The following is a 15,735-nucleotide window of genomic DNA, read 5'->3' on the forward strand; positions in this document are numbered from 1 at the left end:
AAGTCGCTTCAGTCGTGTCCGACTCTGTGCGACCCCATAGACAGCAGCCCATCAGGCTTCCCTGTCCCTGGGATTCTCCAGGCAAGAACACTGGAGTGGGTTGCTATTTCCTTCTCCAATGCATGAAAGTAAAATGTGAAAGTGAAGTCGCTCAGTCGTGTCTGACTCTTAGCGACCCCATGGACTGCAGCCCACCAGTCTCCTCCATCCATGGGATTTTCCAAGCAAGAGTACTGGAGGGGGGTGCCATTGCTGCACTGCACATCAAATCAGCCAGAACCAGTGCTGGTACGTGCCAGCCCACATGGACGGCAGCACAGTGTGTGGTCACCCCATCGTTCCCCACTCCAGTGACTTTGCAAAGGCAAGGGAATGAGGACTGGGAATGAGAGTCTTACCTGGAAGCCACCCAGGGCTGCAGCACAGCCTCACCCTTCAAGTGTGACCCCCGAGGGCTGTCCTCAGCCCAAAATGATATACCCACAACTGCCAGATTGTTCCAGAGACTTCTAGCCTTTTCCAGTTGTCTTTTCAGTGGTCATTGTTCAGTTGCTAAGTTGCGTCCAACTCTTTGTGATCCCATGAACTGCAGCACACCAGGCTTCCCTATCCTTCACTATCTCCCAGAGTTCGCTCAGACTCATGCCCATTGAGCCAGTGATGCCATCCAACCATCTCATCATCTGTTGCCCCCTTCACTTGCCCTCAATCTTTCCCAGCATCAGGGTCTTTTCCAGTGAGATGGTTCTTCACATCAGGTGGCCAAAGTCTTTCCAGTACATCAGAGAAAAATTCTTCTTATAATTCATGCTCATTTCAGTGTTATTTTTTAAAATATATATATTTTTAAAAATTTTAGATCTTTTGACCGCACCCAGTGGCATGTGGAATATTGGTTCCCCGACAAGGGATCTAACCCATGCCCCCTGTATTGGCAGCATGGAGTCTTAACCACTAGACCACCAGAAAAGTCCCATCTCTGTGTTTAAACACTGTAAGGAGACAATATTCCAGCTTTCCCCAAAACTCTTAGTGCGAACATGAGAATAAGTGTGGGCAGCTAACCAACAATGCCTCTGAGGACAGCTGCCCCAGGTATGATAAATGGTTCCATGAGGATGTGGCCTTTCTGCTCAGATCAGTACAGGTAGTGACTATTTCCAGATAAAAATACTGATGAAGCCCCTGCCGTGTTCATCCTGATCATGCCAGAGAAATCACAGCAGACAAGAGGGACACTGAATGCTCTGGAAAGTGAGTGAGAGAAAACTCTGAAACATTATAAGCAAAGCAGGCCATTAGGGTATTGTAAACACTGGGCAGAATAGTTTTTTGGGGAAAGATAGTAATTCATGTTTTACTGGGTGCTGTTTGGTTGTTTATCTTGGATTTCATGCAAGTAACCTTTGTCATTCTTTGCCTCAGGGTTTTGTTTTGTTTTGTTTTGTTTTTTTGCACAGTGGGATGCAGAAGTGACTCGAGGTCAGGAGCTTGTTCTCCTGTGTCCACAATGGCTCCCTGTTGAGGAAATACTCGGTGTCCCAGAGGCAGAGTGGAGAGAGGAACAGGTGTGCTGGCAAGGGCAGAATGCCACGCAGGATCCATGGGGAGACTTGTGAGTCCATGAGACTTGGGGATGGCTCTACCGGGGACCACGAGACCTCAAGGGGACATTAGGGTTGGAGGGCTAGACAAATGACCCAAAGCCCCCATCCTCACCAAAGACTTTGGTTCTCCAAGCTGGACTTGAACAGGCCTGATGGACTGGGACAATCAGTGGTCTCCACATCAGCCAATGTGGGTCCATGATTCATGATCAAAGAGGCCTCCCCTTTCCTTTAGCTTCCCTGGTGGCTCAGTCAGTAAATAATCTGCTTGCAATGCAGAAGACTGCCTGCAATTCAGGAGACCTGGGTTTGATCCCTGGGTCAGGAAGATCCCCTGGAGAAGGAAATGGCAACTCACTCCAGTATGCTTGCCTGGGAAATCCCATGGACAGAGGAGTCTTGTGGGCTACAGTCCATGAGGTCGCAAGAGTCGGACATAACTTAGCAATAAAACCACCCTTTGCTTTATCTCCGTAAATGATCGCAGGGTGGAAAGATGCCCACAGTAACACCCAAGGCAGAATTTCCTGTCCACCCAGCAGAGTGAGGCTACAGGAACAGAACATAAAGAAAGATGATCCTCTCTGCCTACCTAGGATGATAGATTCAGATTCATACCACCCCAGACACTGGTAGGCAGAGACTTGGCAGAAACCAGCCCCTAGAATAAGTGGAACCCAGGAGGAAACATAAAATGGAGACAGAAGACAAAGATTCAGAAGTAACGAATTAAAATCCAAGCATTTAAAGCCGGGAGCCACACGGGGTCCCTGCGGTGGACCTAGACAGGCCTGGTGTTTGCCCATGTTAGTGAAGGGTGACCCCCAGATCCTCCATGAGGGTCCTGGGCGTATAAAGTAGAGCCTGTGACTCTCAGCTACAGCTCTGGTGCACTCTCCCCCCTTGTCTTCTGAGATCTCGGTAAAATTGGCCTGAGCATCTTCTCCCATGAGCTGCGGGAGATGTGGGAGAATTTCCAGGGAGGTATAGTCAGGGGTCCTGCCTCTCAGGAAGCCTGATGGGGCTCGGAGAAGTCAGTATTTCTCCCTTTCCAGACAGGCCAGAGAGAGCAAGTTTCATCCTCTCACATACAGATTGTGTTACTCCATCCCCCTTTAGACTTCAGTTGCGTTCTCAAAAAGCAACTACTCAGTTGTCAAAACTAAACTCTTAAGATCAATGCATTTTATTGGATGTTGAATAGCCCTCAACCTAAAAGAAAGAAAAGTCAATGCTTGCTATGAGTGTCCCTGAAATCTGGAAGCACATGCCTGGAGAATCCCATGGACAGAGGAGCCTGGTGGGCTAGAGTCCATTGTTCTCAGAGAGTCAGACACAACTGAAGCAACTTCACACAGCATGATATATATATGTACATCATGATGTATATGTATATTTATATCATACATATACAAATTATTTATGTGTGTGTGTGTGTATATATATCAAAGACATCTTCAAACTGTAAAATGTAATACACTACTGGCTCTACTTCTGGACTTTAGGACACCGCAGGGTGGGTTAGGTTAATGAAGACTGAATAGGCCCTGTATTCTTCTCATTCTAGAGTGTGGCCTCCATTGTTCCCCACACTAGGATTATGTGGGCAGGACATGCCCAGGTGAGCAGCCCTGACACAGTCCTGGCCCAGGGGTGAGCACAGAGTTGGAGGACCCAAGGGGGAAAATATCCATTATGGGTTTTTTTTAAAACTTCATTGGTAGACTTCCCTGATGGTCCAGTGGCGAAGACTCTATGCTCCCAATGCAGGGGGCCTGGGTTCGACCCCTGGTCAGGAAACTAGATGCCACAGGCTGCAACTAAGAGTTTACATGCCACGGCTAAAAATCCCTCGTACTGCAGCTAACAATCCCTGTACCACGACTGAGACCCAGCACAGCCAAACACACACATGCATACATACACACATGCATGCATACATACATGCTGTGTTGGGAGAGAAAAGATCTAAGCTCTATACCCATCTACTTGCTCCCTTGAGCAACTTTGTTTTACTTTCCTGGGCATTATATATTCAGCTGGACAAAGTGACAGCTTACATTTTATGACTGATTCTTTATTTTCTCCATCCCAGAGAACTCAGGGTGATGGTCCTTATATAAGCGAGGCACCCTGTAAGTACCCATTCTTTAAGAAGATGTTGCTATTCCAAGTTTTCAAATGGAAAACCAAGGCTTAGAGTGGCTGAGGCCATATACCACATTGAAAACAAAATATCTTACAATCTCCATACCACTGAAGGGAGTGCATACTGGATTTCCATGTTGCTAAGGGTAGAAGCACAGATGCCCTTTCCAAAGCCCATTGGCCTGATGGAAAGGGCAGAACAGATAGGGCTTACGCCCTTGCAGGTGAGAGGCTCTGGAGAAGACCATCTTGGGAAAGCCACCTGCCCATGCCTTACGAGGGCAGGAACTCTCCCCACAAACCCACGCTGCTGCAAAAAGCAGAGCACAGCCCAAGGAGCGGCCAGTGGCCTGCGCTATACTGGGTTAAACTCGGCCGACACAGCCCAAATAAGGCCGTACAAAGCGGGGTGTTTTTAAAAGATTTTAAAACAGCAAACTCACTGAATGCAACACCAGCAAATTGTTGTGGACCAGTGCTTCCCCTGTGTGATTCTAAATGTCGTGAGTGCCATCTGCTGCCCAGATTGTGAAACGTCTTGTCTCTTCCTTTCTCTTCAGCAACAAGAAGAAAGCTTGAATGCAGTAGATCCCAAACTGCATAAGTAGGATGGGGGTCTGACAATCTCTCCAAGATGTGTGACCTCTTTGTGTTTTAATTTCCATGATAGCCTTAAAAAGTTAATATATACATGTGCCAGATTGTCAGCCCGATAAAGGTAAATCATCAACCCAAATTCCAGGCCTTTGTTTTACATTTGTTAGGTAGGATATTACTGGGAGATTGTGTCCACTGCTGTTGTTTTAATTCTTGCCTCTTAGTGAAAAAGATCAGACGTGGACTGACTTCTTAAGGAAACATTTATTCTAAGAAGGAAAAGCCAAAGGACCCAGCTGTGAGCGCCATAGCAATTGTAGAAAAGTCTTTTTGGAATTACATCCTTGTAGGGCTCACAGTGGTCTTTTTAGGGTTGTCTGTTTGGTTATGCCACACAGCATGTGGAACTTCCCTGACCAGGGATCAAACCAGTGCCCCCCACATTGTAAGCACAGAGTCTTAACCACTGGACCACCAGCAAAGTCCCAGGGCTTACAGTGGTCTGAGCATATGTGACCCAAAAGAATCTGAGACAGAACAGCAAGGAGTATATGTGCAGCACAAAGACAATTTGGTGGAAGCATCATCCATTCCACTGAGTTGATAGAGGTTATTGATGTAGCTTTATTTGGTGAACTTGTAATTTTGCTTTGCTTTTATGGTTGCTTAGGACTTACAGTGGCACCCCACTCCAGTACTCTTGCCTGGAAAATCCCATGGACGGAGGAGTCTGGTAGGCTGCAGTCCATGGGGTCACTAAGAGTCAGGCATGACTGAGCGACTTCACTTTCACTTTTCACTTTCATGCATTGGAGAAGGAAATGGCAACCCACTCCAGTGTTCTTGCCTGGAGAATCCCAGGGACGGGGGAGCCTAGTGGGCTTCCGTCTATGGGGTCGCACAGAGTGAGACACCACTGAAGCGACTTAGCAGCAACAGGACTTAAAGAATAGGAAATGTGTGCCTAGTATTGTTTGAAATATTTAAGTTTCATTATATACAACCATTTACTTCTTCTAACTGGTCCCCCTGTTTCTATCCCTCACCTCAGTACACACACATATACACTATTACTTGTTGAATGAATTCTGTCAACAGAGAGTTTGCTAGAATTTTCTTTCTCTAAAAAGGATCCATGTATTACTCAACATTTGTCAGGTGTTGCTGCACTAGAGCTGTGCTGTGTAACAAACAACCCCCAAATTCTAACGGCTCACCATAACCCTCTGTTTTCCTTGTCCACCAGTCTGCAGGCCAGCTTCCAGTCTGTTCCCGGTGTCGTTCGTCTTCGAACAAGCTCACGCTCTATTTGTGGCAGGTGGCAGAAGCACAAGAAGCCCAGCTACAGGGAAGCACGGTTAAAGCCTCTGCTCACGTCATCTTTGCTCACATCCTATTGGCCAGAGCAAGTCACATGGCCAACATCAACTGGACCAGGATGTAAATTTCTCCCACGGAAGTTGAGAGAAGCCAGGACAAGGGCCAGGAAGAAAGGTAGAGTTGTGGACAAACCCTATAATCTATCACAGACTCACATTTTAGAAATATTGCCTTTAGGAAAGGAATCATTTATATTCCCATCTCTCCCTTTAAAAAGTATAGAATCTCCCATCCACGGGGTAACTAAATCTATGCGTTTAATTCTCTTCTCCCATTTCTTTTTTTTTTTTTTTAATTTGGCTGTGCCAGGTCTTAGTTGTGGCGTGTGAACTCTTAGTTTCGGCATGTGGGGCTTAATTTCCTGACAAGAGATCAAAACTGTATTGGGAGTGCAGAATACCCCCCTGTATTGGGAGTGCGGAATCTTAGCCATTGGACTACCGGGGAAGTCCCTCTTCTCCCATTCTGAAGTCTCCATCAAAGTAGCTAATTGAGCTTAGGGTCAAAAATTCTAAATTGCAACAGGAAACCAGAAGAGGAGCAAACACAGGCCTAAAACTTAAAAACTGGAAAATCACAGACAAAGGGAACCCTGGAAGCAGTGCTAGCCTTTCCACTGTCTGCTAAATGGGCTTTTAAGAAAAACCCAACTGGAAATGAAGTGATGGGATCCCAGGAAACCCCCTGCCAGCGCCCAAAGGAATAGGGTTCTTGGCTGGGTGACCTCACTCTCGGCAGAGCTCACCCTTGCACTGAGCCTGTGGGAAGCAAGCTCAGGTACACGGGCCTTGCTGAGAAAGGCTCCTGCGTGGGCAGGTGGGCTGATCAGTGAGCAGAGCCAGACCCTGTAGCTTTGGTCAGCCGACGTGGGCATGGCAGGGAAACGCCCCACACACAGCAGGCACCCCCGAAGCAGGGGTCTCCCACCATGGAGAGGGACCTGCTGCAGGGTTCAGTCCCCTCTGTAAGGATGAGCAGTCAGGATAATGACGAGATGTACAGAACGACTCCACAGTTTAAAAGAAGCAGCCCACAGTGATCAAAACAGGGTGATTCTGACACGTGGGTTAATACATGAATGAACTGGAATACAGGTGGTCCCTGGCTTCCGGTGGTTCATCATGGCTTCTCGACTCCACGGTGTGGCACAGAGAAGTACTTTGGGTTAGAAGGTTGGTTTTTTACTTCAGATTTTGAATTGTGATCTTTTCTGAGCTAGTCCTCTATAATAGGTCCTCTCTCGTGATGCTGGGCAGAGGAAGCTCCCATTCAGCCACATTATGATGAGGGTAAACAAAAGATAACACTTAAAAGCATTCCATTCCGTGTTTCACTTTCAGTACAGAATTCCATAAATTACATGAGATATTCGACACTTTATTATGAATATTTATTGACTTATTTGGCCCCGCCAGGTCTTCGTTGCAGCACGCAGGATCTTTAGTTGTGGCATGCAAACTCTTAGCTGGGGTATGTGGGATCTAGTTCCCTGAGCAGGGATTGAACCCAGGCCCCCTGCATTGGAAGTACAGGGTCTTAACCCCTGGACCACCAGGGAAGTCCTGACAGTTGTTATAAAATGGGCTGTGTATTAGATGATTTTGCCCAGCTGTAGGCTAATGTAAGTGTTTCTGAGCACATGTAAGTTAGGCTTGATTAAGCTATGATATTCGGTAAAGTAGGTGTATTAAATGCATTTTTGACTTAAGATATTTTCAACTTATAATGGCTTTATTGGGATACAACCCCGTCATAAGCTGAGGAAGATCTGTATAATCTAGATACAGGCTTAAAGCATAAGGACAGTTAGCATGTGACAAAAAAGATATTCTTTAAAATGAAGCGAAAAAATGGATAAATCAAAATATGTATCAGGATAGCTGACTTTGGAAGAAATAAGTCTGAATTTCCTACCTGAATCCTTGCACCAAAATTAATTCTGGATAGATGAGATAATTATTGTTTAAAAGTTTAATAAAGAAACATGCCTGCTAAGTCACCTCAGTCGTGTCCAACTCTTTGCGACCCTATGGACTGTAGCCCACCAGGCTCCATGGGATTCTCTAGGCAAGAATATTGGAGTGGGTTGCCATGCCCTCCTCCAAGGGATCTTCCTGACCCAGGGATCGAACCCACATCTCTTATGCCTCCTGCATTGGCAGGCAGGTTTTTACCACTAGCACCACCTAAGAAGCCCATACAGGTACACATAGAAAAAAATTTTTTAACATTTAGTCAGAGTGTGGGAAAGGTCTCTCTTAGCCCTACATTAGCCTCAGAACCCAGAACAGAGGAGACCAGGGAGTCAGACCCTCGGAAGAGGATCATTTTTCCCTCCAAAGGCGAACTTCTCAGAAGTTCCACGGAGCGGTGGATAGAAAGGAAGCAGCATTTAGTGGGGCACCAGAGATACCCTGGGCTTCCCAGGCAGCTCAGCAATAAGGAATTGCACCTGCCAATGCAGGAGACACAAGAGACACGGGTTCGATCCCTGGGTGGGGAGATCCCCAGGAGGAGGAAATGGCACTCCACCCACTCCAATATTCTTGCCTGGAAAATTCCAAGGACAGAGGAGCGTGGTAGGTTACAATCCATGGGGTCATAGAGAGTTGGCCATGACTGAGCACACACACAGATACCTAGTATTTCCTGCCCAGCCCATCTCTTCCTCTTAGGGAAACCCGGTGTCCTCCAAAAGGGGTTGCTCTGTACCCTGTGATCTCCCATCAGACCCATGCTGACTGATCAGAGGTTATTCCCAGGAACTTGGAAGTGGACCCAGAGACAGTGGCCCTGCTGGCTCTGAGGAGAGAAGCTTCGGGGTAATGGGGACCTAAGAGCTAGCGTGGGTACCTTGACATCCACAGATGCTACAGAGGCAGGCCCAAGAAGCTGGGGTGAATCAAGGTGTGTACAGGAGCAGGTGGGGGGCCCACCAGTTCGAGGCCACTGGGCCTCGGAGAGACAGCAAGGTTGGAGTGCAGTGACTCCTGTTCTCCAGAAAACCTTTTCTATGAGCTCCCCCACCCCATGACCCAGCAATACACCCGCTTCTACCTGCTCGTCTTCCTCGCAACTTCACAACGTCGGGAAGATGCAGCTTATGCAGACACGCACACTAAGAAGAGTGCCTTAGAAAGGAAGGGACAGATAGAGATGTGCAATGTGCAGAAGGATGTGCAATGTCCCCGCAGGCTCTGACCTGTGCGAGAGTGACCGGAAGGAGAAACAGAAACACAAGCTGGGACAATAAAACGCGGGAAACCAGCACACAGTGCCTCCGAGCCCACGGAAGGGATGCTGTTGGGAAAGCATGGCAAAAGAAACACTCAGAGGCGGCAGCCAGAGGACGACAGGTCCTGTGGTGCTGCTCTTATTTTCAGGGGAGTTCGCGACGTGGAGAAAACGGCGATGTGCAACCCTTGAGTGATGTCTGTGAGGGCTGAAAACGCCAAGCCTGGCAGCTTGAAAGCAGCTGCCTCGGGGTCACAGAGGCCAAGCCCCTCCGATTCCAGGCAGGGCAACAGCTCTTCAGACTTTTCAAGACGATCTCCATGGTGCTGATTTTCACCCCTGAGGGCAAGCGTGAAGAAAGGAGCAGGATGAAAGGATTCACCCTCAGGTCTGAAGGCTCAGCTCCCCACCTTAGTGAGAGTGCCGTGTTGATGCCATTGGGCAAAAGTAAGGCCTTTTACAAAAATAGAATCAAGCTGCACCAGTGGCATTTTGGGAAACAAAGACTCTTCAGGGAAAAAGAGATTTGGGTTTTGTTTTTTAATGAGTGCTGCAGTATAGAGCGTCCCAGGGCCACAGGTAGAAAGTCAACAGTTGAGCCTCAAAGAAATGAGGAAAAGAAAACTAAGAGGCGTCCAGCAGGTCAGAGCCAGTCATCCCTGCTGGGATGTTTCTAGCCAGTGATGCTCGGTCGACCAATCAGGAATCTGAGCTGAAAGGTAATTTTAGTTGCTGCTGACAACTGAGGTGGGTAGGGGAATGGGCTTCTCCCTTTCTGTACGTCTATCCAGGAGCCCCCAGCTCCATCTCATCCTCTCTGCTCCTTGGTATTAGGGCTGGAAAGTCTTTGAGACACAGCCCAGCCCTCTGCTCCTGTGTGGCCCGATAGTGTCCTGAGATATTAATTTGTGATACATCCTCCCCACATGTCCCCTCCCTCCTTTCTTCAGTTCAAGATAGTTTCAGGGTCCATGGCAAGACAAAAAGAGACTCAGGCCACAGGATTTTCTTCTGCTTTTGTTTCTAAAATCTGTGCCCAGGATTAGGGTGAGATCAGGTGAAGCAGTGTCCCCGGTCTCAAAATTTAAGGAACCACCCAAACACTTAATAATCAAGATAAAGTAATGTTCTAATGCAATAGTTTTTAAAAATCCAAATGAAAACCCTCGTAAAAGCCAGTTTTTAACTTTGTACTCTTATATTTAATGGCTGAAGAGGATACCTCACTCCCCTCATCATAGCCCTAGCCCCACCTGAGGAAAAATTTGGAGGGTGTAGGGAGGGAAAAAGGAGTTTTCAGAGAGAGGAGGAAGGAAGCATATCCCTCAAACCAGACACAGAGATTCTTCCCAGTTGAAGAAACAGGATTCTTTCGGCCCTGGGAGCCCTAGGCCTCCCCCTGGAGACCTAGTGGGAGGTGGATGCTGTTGTTCAGTCACTCAGTCGTGTCCGACTCCTTGCAGCCCCATGGACTGTAGCACGCCAGACCTCCCTGTCCTCCACTACCTCCTGGAGTTTATTCAAGCCTCCCCCTGGAGACCTAGTGAGAGGTGGATGCTGTTGTTCTGTTGCTTAGTCATGTCCGACTCTCTGCAACCCCATGGACTGCAGCACGCCAGGCCTCCCTGACCTCCACTACCTCCTGGAGTTTGTTCAAACTCATGTCCACTGAGTCAGTGATGCCATCCAACCATCTCATCCTCTGTGGCCCCCTTCTCCTGCCCTCTATCTTTCCCAGCATCATTGAGAGGTTGGGTCCCAAAGAAGAATAATTAGTTCACCACAGAGGTAAGAATATGGACATCTGTACAAAGGATTTCCAGGCCCAAAAGTGGCGAGGGGGCACCACAGACATGGGCTGGGATGGTGGATGTGTCCACAGGTCACTAAAGGATGCTCACTCCCTAGGACTTGACGTCACAAGACCCCAGAATGGTGGTCCAGTGTGGAGGATGTCTGAGATCACTGCCCACCAGCCAGCAGAGTGGAGGTAAGCACATTCAAAACACATTTCAACTGACAGCAAATAAAAAGTTGTACAACTAGCTTAGGACGAATGGTATTAACACCTGCCAGATCCAGATTGGCAATCCAAAGTCCAAAGGTTGATTAAGCAGCCTTTGCATCCAGATTGGAGTTTTTTGTTTTTGTTTTTTAAGAAAAAAGACCAGATGAATCTATATTTGATGGAGAAGCATCAATTTCAGCATGTCAATTTAAAATGACAGCCTTAGTTTTAGGAAGAATGTTTATTAAAATCATATTTTCTGTTTCCCGTTACCTCCCTGATGCTCCTGCATAAATCTTTTCTTTCTGTCAAATGCCTGGCAGCATTTGGTGACGGCTGATGAGAAATCAGAGCAATCTGAGAGCCATGTGTCTTACCGTCCCCACCATCACCTCCTACCTCCCACCAAAGTCCTTTCGGGAAGTTGGAGCCGAGAATTTATACAGCATGCTTCCTTCTATCTGATCAGGAGAGAGCCCAAGATCTCACAACTGAAATTTACTTCCAGATCATGATGAAGTTATTGGCTTTCTGTTGACATAAATTGCATGGGTACTACAATAGACCAAGCATCATTTTCTCTGTGGTGCCTGGTTTTTGTAATAGCAGCTGGATTTCTCAGTGTAATTTTTCTTAAGGTCAAATTTTCTCCTCCAAGTAGAGTCAGTGATATGAAACTTGTCAGAACAAATCTAGATATATCTTTATGTTCCTGCATTATTCAATTCCCAGATTCTATCAGGAAGGTAGACAAGGAGAAAATATATCATTAGCAACAAAATAAATATCAGAGGCTACTCTGTACAGTATCTGTGTAAAACAGAAAGAATACAACCCAGGGGAAAGGGAGAAATTTCCATTATTTATTCCAAATACCATTACTTGCTGGAAACCAATAGAGTTTCCACTGCAATTTACTTCCAGATTCTAAGACACCATTACCACAAGATACACCATAGGTTTAATAAGAGTTTTCAAGGGGGAAAAGGAAACTATATTAAGTATTCATCAATTGTAAAATGAATTCCATTTGGAGGAATGCTAAAATGTGAAAAGTAGCCATCTTAGAATGGAGAAAAACAGGTAAGGACATGCTAGCTCATTGCAACTTAGCCATTAGTACTTGCCCCAGAGGGATGGCCATGGTAATCCCACACATAAACCAAAGACAAGGTCATAGAACTTGAGATCAAGACACAGAAGGGGAGGAATGTGTTTTTCCAGGTTCCCTAGGTAAAGTGGAGCCCTAGGGTAAGCCCTAGGTAAAGCCCTAGGTAAAGGGCTTGAAGGGAGGAGCCCTGCCTATAGGAATAACAGGGTCAGATTCTACTACCTGTGTGATACGGGTCCTCAGGCTCCTTGTCAGGGGAAATCAGGGACTTCTTTATTCATGCAACAAATATTTATAGTGCATTGAAAATTTTCCAGACACTGTTCCAGACACTGATGATACCTAAAGGAATATGACAGAGAAGATCCCTGCCCACCTGGAGCTTATATTCTAGCAGTACAAGAGGGGGAGGCAGGACACTCAGAAGTATATATGAGTGTTCAGTCACTCAGTCGTGTCCAACTCTTTGAGATCCCATGGACTGTATGTAGCCCGCCAGTCTCCTCTGTCCATGGGACTTTCCAGGCAAGAATATTGGAGTGGGTTGCCATGTCCTCCTCCAGGGGATCTTCCCAACCTGGGGACTGAACCCATGTCTCTTGCGTCTCCTGCATTGCAGGCTAATTCTTTACACTGCACCACCAGTAGGTGAACCAAATAAGCAAGGTCGGTCTACACAGTGAGAAGTACACAGAAAGAGTTTAAACAAGGATGGGGCAGCGCCTCTGAGGACGGGTGGCTGAGCTGAGACCTGGAAGAGCTGAAGGGAAGTTGTTCCAGAGAAAGGAAACAGCCAGTAAAAGATCCCAAAAGATGCATCACTAATTATTAGAGAAATGTAAATCAAAACCACAATGAGGTATCACCTCACTCCAATTAGAACAGCCAGCACCAAAAAGTCTACAAATAATGAGAGAGAGGAGTTTAAGTGAACCACCTTGGAGCCGCAGAGCCTAACTCTCTTGCTTGCTGGCTGCATAACAAGTTACTTAATCTCCCTAAACTTTGCTTTTCTCACCTATAAAATTTACCTTCTAAAGAAGTTATGAGGATTAGATGAGCTTCTATGTATAAAATGCTTCTATGTATAAAATACATAAGATATCTAGGTGCTCAATAAATTTAAGATTTTTTTTTTTAAAGTCTACAAGTAATAAATGCTAAAGAGGGAATGGAGAAAAGAGAACTCTCCTACACTGTTGGGAATGTAAATCGGTGCTGCCACTGTGGACAATAGTATGAAGGTACCTTAAAAAACTAAAAATAGAGCTACCACGTGATCTAGCAATCCCACTCCTGGGCATATATTCGGAAAAGATGAAAACTCTAATTCACAGAGATACATGCACCCCAATGTTCATAGCAGTGCTATTTATAATAGAAACAAGACACAGAAGCAACCTAAATGTCTGTTGACAGACAAGCGGATAAAGATGGGGTACATACAGACAATGGAATATTAGTCATAAAAAAGAGAAATAATGCCTTTGCAGCAACATGGACTGACCTGAATGTGATCATATTAAGTGAAGTAAATCAGAGAAAGATGAATATATGATTTGATTTATATGTGGACTCTAAAAAAAATAATACAAATGAACTAATTTACAAAACAGAAATAGGCTCACAGATTTAGAAAACAAAGTTATGTAGAAAAAGAACTTGTGGTTGCTGGAAGGGAAGGGACAGTGAGGGGCTTTGGGAAGGTTGTGTAAAGACTGCTATGTTTAAAACGGGTAACCAACCAGGACCTACCGTATCGCAGGACATGGAGTATACAGTGTTGTGTGCCAGCCTTGATGGGAGGAGGGTCTGGGGAGAGTGGATCCATGTATATGGATGGCTGAGTCCCTTTGCTGCTCACCTGAAACTGCCACAACACTGTTAATTGGCTATGCCCCAACACAAAATAAAAAGTTTAAAGTTTTTAAAAAACAGCAACAGAAAAAAGTTATAGTTACCAAAGGGGCAATGTGGAGGGGAGGGATAAATTAGGAGGTTGGGATTAGTATATGCAACCTAATATATATATAATAATCAATAAGGACCTACTGTATAGGGAAATATAGTCAACATCTTATATCTATATTCAATATCTTAATAACCTATAAGGAAAAAGTATACATATATATGTATATACACACACACTTATATATGTGGGTCACTTTGCTATATGCCTGAAACAAATACTATATTATGAATCAACTATAGTTTAATTTAAAAAAAACTCTTTCTTGTTGTGGCTTCTAGGAAAGCACTCTGGTTGATCTCCTAACTCTGTTCTTCTGCTCGTGTCCTGTCTTCCTGACCTGTTCATATTAATGGGCCCAGATGCTTCCGCCCTTGTTCCCTACAATCTACTCCTAATACAGCAGCCAGAGTTACTCTTAAAATATGGGTCAGATCATGTTACTCCTTTGCCCAGGACCCTCCCATGGCATACTATTTCACTCGGAGAAAAAGTTCTTCCGGTCACCCAAGAGGCCCTTTGTGACTTGCCTCCCTTACCTCTCCGCCCGCAGCTCACTCTGTCCTCCTTGCACACATTCGGAATACTTCTGCCTCAGGGCCTTTGCACCATCTCTTCTATCTTCCTGGAATCCCCTGTGTCCAGATATCTCATGGGTCAACCTCTGAACTTCTTCAAAGCCTTTGCTCAAATTGTCATCTTCTCAGAGAGACCTTCCCTGAGCACTGCATTTAAAACTGCAGCACTTCCTCCTGTCCTGATTCCTTTTCCTTTGTTTCTTTTTAGTTGCCTCTATTACCTCTTAATAGTACTTTATCATCTGTGTGCGTGTGTTCAGTCGCTCAGTCATGTCTGACTCTTTGCGACCCCATGGACTGTAGCCTGCCAGGCTCCTTTGGCCATGGGATTTTCCAGACCTGAATAGCGCAGCAGGTTGCCATTCCTACTCCAGGGGATCTTTTCAAACCGGGAATCAAACCCACGTCTCTTGAGTCTCCTGCATTGGCAGGTGTCTCCTTCACTGCTAGCACCGCCTGGGAAGCTCACACTATCGTCCACTTGTTACACTTACGGTTTACTGGTTCTCCCTCCCAAACAGGAGGTAAATTCCCCAGAGATGGGGACCTCTGTGCTTTGTTCATAGATCTAATCCAAACGCCGCTTAGGATGATTCTAGATGTATCTTGGAGTTCGTCCTAAGGTCTCCCCTCTACCTGGAGGGGACCATTCCCCAGACCCTGAATGCAGAAGGCCCCTCAAAGCCTACAGAACCTGGAGACAGTAAGGCTGTCCAGGGTATAACCCTGGATTTGAAGCAGAGAAGGTGGATGTGGGGCTCAGTGGCCACTCCCAGCTCTGTGATCTTGAGCAAGTCACTTCATCTCACTAAGATTCAGTTTCTTCATCTGGAACATGAATAAGTTGTTCCTCCTGTCATCCAGAAGAGTGGTGGGAAGTGTGGCTTTAGAGCTTAAATTTCTTATGCCTCCTTACCCAGGGAAGTGGCCTACTCAATAGCATTGGGTTGTAACCCAAGGTCAATATCCATGTTTACCAACTGACCTTTGGGATAAAATATTGTTTCCGAGGGAGGACACATTGTAATTTTATTTATTTTTGGCCACGCTGCTCCGATTGTGGGATCTTAGTTCCCCAACTAGGGATTAAACCCAAGCCCTTG

At 46.0% G+C, this 15,735-nt stretch overlaps 1 long non-coding RNA gene across 1 annotated transcript in view; it reads left to right on the top strand.

Annotated features, from left to right (window-relative positions):
- The window catches only part of LOC147348012 (uncharacterized), a 59,951-nt gene extending 48,993 nt beyond the window's left edge, over positions 1-10,958 (top strand). The window contains exons 2-3 of the long non-coding RNA XR_015150903.1: positions 5,599-5,846; positions 10,875-10,958. This is a non-coding gene — a long non-coding RNA (uncharacterized LOC147348012). The remainder of the gene's footprint in view (positions 1-5,598; positions 5,847-10,874) is intronic.
- The last annotated feature ends 4,777 nt before the right edge of the window (positions 10,959-15,735 follow it).

The sequence above is a fragment of the Bos grunniens genome, chromosome 22, assembly GCF_055505025.1.
Source record: "Bos grunniens cultivar Pamir isolate PY7600 chromosome 22, Bosgru_T2T1.0, whole genome shotgun sequence".
NCBI lineage: Eukaryota > Metazoa > Chordata > Mammalia > Artiodactyla > Bovidae > Bos > Bos grunniens.